The sequence below is a fragment of the Rhipicephalus microplus genome, unplaced genomic scaffold, assembly GCF_043290135.1.
Source record: "Rhipicephalus microplus isolate Deutch F79 unplaced genomic scaffold, USDA_Rmic scaffold_446, whole genome shotgun sequence".
Classification (NCBI taxonomy): Eukaryota; Metazoa; Arthropoda; class Arachnida; order Ixodida; family Ixodidae; genus Rhipicephalus; species Rhipicephalus microplus.
The window spans coordinates 65,001-69,646 of record NW_027465010.1 but is presented as its reverse complement, the minus strand read 5'-3'; the positions used below and the strand labels follow the sequence as shown (position 1 = coordinate 69,646).

General features: G+C 57.5%; 2 non-coding genes across 2 annotated transcripts in view; both read left to right on the top strand.

The window, feature by feature from the left end:
- Positions 1–1,050: 1,050 nt before the first annotated feature.
- LOC142794520 (small subunit ribosomal RNA) lies at positions 1,051–2,865 on the top strand. The gene has a single exon (XR_012892411.1). It is a non-coding gene; the product is annotated as a small subunit ribosomal RNA (ribosomal RNA).
- A 1,719-nt stretch (positions 2,866–4,584) lies between these two features.
- LOC142794527 (5.8S ribosomal RNA) overlaps positions 4,585–4,646 on the top strand; it is a 153-nt gene continuing 91 nt past the window's right edge. The window contains exon 1 of the ribosomal RNA XR_012892417.1: positions 4,585–4,646. This exon is cut by the window's right edge and continues 91 nt beyond it. This is a non-coding gene — a ribosomal RNA (5.8S ribosomal RNA).

Genomic DNA, 4,646 nt, shown 5'->3' with positions numbered 1-4,646 from the left:
AACGTTGGTCGGCCGTTCTAACCTGTCGGTGCCACGCCGAGACGTCGTTAAGGAAAACCGCGTCGTGGGCCTCTACGACGCCGTCGAGTCGTTGTACGTTTGGTGTCCAGCGTGTCGGCGGCGAGTAGCGGACACGTCGTTCACGACTTCGGTCTTTCGCAGTCGACGCGAACTTGCGGAGAGTCGTGGTGCCTCACGTTTTCGGCAGAAACCGCGGCGGAATTTTCCCGTGCGTGCGCGCACGACCTCGGTGCTGTGCCGTCAGCGTAGTGTTGCACAAACTCGTGGCCTACCCAAGGTGCGGTACGTTTGCGGCCGTATCCTCGGTGGGAATTTCGTGAGTAGGGTCGCAAATTCTACGACCTCGGCGGGTTTGAGAGCGACGTAGACTTGTGGCACGCTCAACATGCCACACGTTTCGGGGCACACCCGCGGTGAAATTTTCTCGAGTACGCTCGTATTAGGGCCCAAGGAGGTCTGGGTACTTATCGCTGCTATTATGTGGGGGTTCTCGTGAGCGGCGTACGCGAAAGCGACCGGGTGTCTGATATGCGGCGGGCTTCGGCCTCGTCAAGCGTGTCCTCGGGTCTGCTCCAGGGGAATCCACGGCAGTCGTCTGCAGCCTCATCCGCTTGATGCGTTAGGGGCTGGTTGTCGGACGGTGCCGTTTTACCACGATATCGAGGTGTGTTCCGTGTCGTCCTCGGGCGATTCAGATGCGAAAGCGCCGAAGACGCGGGCGTGACCCGTCGTCTGGCGGCTTTGCAGTCTCGGCTCCGTTGCTAGTTCCGGCCGGTCCACCGACAGTGCAGCGGGCTTGGGCAACCCGCACGGCGCGACCGAGTCGATGCAACGAAAAAGAGCGAGCATGAACGTGCTTCTTGCCGCACGGCTCCCACTCGTCTTTCGGGAAGGTTGTGTCGTAGCGAGCTCGAACGCCGTCATCTCGGAGTGCAAAATAAGCGTGTTGGGGCGCCTGAAGGTGGCCTCCGCCGCACACAGACTGCGTCCGGCCCGCCGAGGGCGAGGACGGACGCGCAGTCGAACGATTACCTGGTTGATCCTGCCAGTAATCATATGCTTGTCTCAAAGATTAAGCCATGCATGTCTAAGTACATGCCGAAATAAGGCGAAACCGCGAATGGCTCATTAAATCAGTTATGGTTCCTTAGATCGTTTCTTCCTACTTAGATAACTGTGGCAATTCTAGAGCTAATACATGCAGTGAGCCTGGAGCCCTTTGGGTAACGGGTGCTTTTATTAGACCAAGATCGATCGGGTTTCGGCCCGTATTGTGTGGTGACTCTGGATAACTTTGTGCTGATCGCATGGCCACGAGCCGGCGACGTTTCTTTCAAGTGTCTGCCTTATCAACTTTCGATGGTAGGTTACTTGCTTACCATGGTTGTTACGGGTAACGGAGAATCAGGGTTCGATTCCGGAGAGGGAGCCTGAGAAACGGCTACCACATCCAAGGAAGGCAGCAGGCGCGCAAATTACCCACTCCCGGCACGGGGAGGTAGTGACGAAAAATAACAATACGGGACTCTTTTGAGGCCCCGTAATTGAAATGAGTACACTCTAAATCCTTTAACGAGGATCAATTGGAGGGCAAGTCTGGTGCCAGCAGCCGCGGTAATTCCAGCTCCAATAGCGTATACTAAAGCTGCTGCGGTTAAAAAGCTCGTAGTTGGATCTCAGTTCCAGACGAGTAGTGCATCTACCCGATGCGACGGCTCGGACTGAACATCATGCCGGTTCTTTCTTGGTGCACTTCATTGTGTGCCTCGAGATGGCCGGTGCTTTTACTTTGAAAAAATTAGAGTGCTCAACGCAGGCGAGTCGCCTGAATAAACTTGCATGGAATAATAGAACAAGACCTCGTTTCTGTTCTGTTGGTTTTTGGAATACGAGGTAATGATTAAGAGGGACGGACGGGGGCATTCGTATTGCGGCGCTAGAGGTGAAATTCTTGGACCGTCGCAAGACGAACTACTGCGAAAGCATTTGCCAAGAATGTTTTCATTGATCAAGAACGAAAGTCAGAGGTTCGAAGGCGATCAGATACCGCCCTAGTTCTGACCATAAACGATGCCAACCAGCGATCCGCCTGAGTTACTCAAATGACTCGGCGGGCAGCTTCCGGGAAACCAAAGTATTTGGGTTCCGGGGGAAGTATGGTTGCAAAGCTGAAACTTAAAGGAATTGACGGAAGGGCACCACCAGGAGTGGAGCCTGCGGCTTAATTTGACTCAACACGGGAAAACTTACCCGGCCCGGACACTGGGAGGATTGACAGATTGAGAGCTCTTTCTTGATTCGGTGGATGGTGGTGCATGGCCGTTCTTAGTTGGTGGAGCGATTTGTCTGGTTAATTCCGATAACGAACGAGACTCTAGCCTATTAAATAGGTGCGGGGTTCCCAGCACCTTACAACCTTCTTAGAGGGACAAGCGGCTCCTAGCCGCACGAAACAGAGCAATAACAGGTCTGTGATGCCCTTAGATGTCCGGGGCCGCACGCGCGCTACACTGAAGGAAGCAGCGTGTCTTTATCCCTGTCTGAAAAGACTGGGTAACCCGTGGAACTTCTTTCGTGATTGGGATAGGGGCTTGCAATTGTTCCCCTTGAACGAGGAATTCCCAGTAAGCGCGAGTCATAAGCTCGCGTTGATTACGTCCCTGCCCTTTGTACACACCGCCCGTCGCTACTACCGATTGAATGATTTAGTGAGGTCTTCGGACCGATGTCCGGCGCGGCCTTTCGGTTGCGCCGGTCTGTTGGAAAGATGACCAAACTTGATCATTTAGAGGAAGTAAAAGTCGTAACAAGGTTTCCGTAGGTGAACCTGCGGAAGGATCATTAACGGATTGTGAAGGGTGAGCGCCTCAGCTGCGTCTGCGCCCGACACTTTCTGCCGCTGACCCCGTTTGGACGCGGGGTCGGCTTTTCCCCACGGGGCTGCCTGAATGTGGAGCGGCACCCCGTGACAAATTGTTGCGCCCAGCGGACGCCAACACCGCGACCTTGGACGGTCGGCCAGGTGGCGGACGCGGGTACAAACGGCGCAACGCACTCATAGGTCGGCTTTCGACCCGCCACTGCACCGTGGCTCGAAGCGCTCGAAATGCGCGACCCGACCGCTGCGGGACCGCCTAGTACTGTAAACAGGAGCGGCGGAGCGCGAACGGCGAGTCGTGGTTACGTCGGTAGAAGGCGAGGCTGCGCGTTCCCGAAACGCCAGCCGAGTGCCCTCCCGACCGTTCGAGCGTGCAAGAACGAGACCCGACAATCGCGCGGCGACTGCCAAGTACGAGAGGAACGGCACAAGCGTCGGCGGTCGGTCAAGGAACTGGCGATGTGACGGGTCCGCTGTGCACCAGTGCATACCGTCCCGCCGTCCGCGGCAAGCGCCTCCGCGTCCTCGGGTGACGGAGGCTGCCGGTCGGTTCTTGCAGGCGAGGGATCTCGCTGGCACCGGTTCGCGTTGACGCGCGGCCGGTCATGGCACGGCGATGCGACGGCCGAGGTGCGCAGTACTCGATGGAGGAACCGCACGCTCCGATGACCGTCCCGCCCTCCGCGGCGTATGCGTACCGACCGTAATGGTTGCAGCAGCGCCGGCCGGCTTTTGAATTCGCCACACGAAACACGGTGCGAGATCGCGGTTAGGGGAGCGTCGACGTTGCCAGGCGTTTTGCTTGCTGCCGAGGGAAAGGCGGCACGGCCACGTCGCGCTCGTCGCGATTAGCGGGTCTGCGCGCTTTGGGAAGGTGGCGCAACGACTTGCCGAAAGAGGAAGCACGGAAGAACGAGGGACTTGGACGTCCCGACAATTGAACGCACTTGCGGCCAGGCCCTTGCTGGCTTCGTTCTTCCGCCTCGAGTAGGCTCGTACGCGGCTCCGGCGCCGAAAGTGGTCCTTGGCACCGACTTCGGTGGACGTGGGAAGTGCCGCGCAAGTACGGCGCGCCTGGCTCCACCTGTTGGCTAAAGTAGGCAGCCGGATCGGCATTTTGGTGTGCGGTGGCAAACCGTGGATGCGAAAAAAGCTTGTGCGATTTCGTGGAACAAAAAGCGGGGGTCCCCCTTTTTATGCGGAGGAGACCGACCCGCCCGCCGTGGTGAACCGCGACGCCACGGTAAAAACGGGAGAGGCTTGTCGATGGGACCGTGCATCCCGCGCTCCACGGAGGCCGGGAGGCGGCCGCCCGAGGAAATGTGTAGCCGTCGAGGCCCGCATCTGCGTGCACTCTTATCCAAATGGGTGTACCGCAGGCATTTTCTGGTTAGGCGGGCCAATGAGAGCGAGCACACAACGATACCTACGGGTCCGGCTTGGAGAACCGGCTTCGACGCCTCCCGAGTATTTATAGAGGGGTGGACCACGAAAGCACTCGCAAGTAGCGGAAGCGAAACGCCGTCCGAAACACACCGTTTGCTCGATTTGCGGCAGCCGAAAAAGGCGCGGCAGAGTTTTGGAGTCCAAGCGTGCGCTGAAAAGCGCCCTTCTTGGCCACTGTTTGGCCGAGTGCCAGAAACGTTTGGTTTTGACTGTACGGAATTGAACAAACACTTTTTCACGACTCTAAGCGGTGGATCACTCGGTTCTCGGGTCGATGAAGAACGCAGCCAGCTGCGAGACT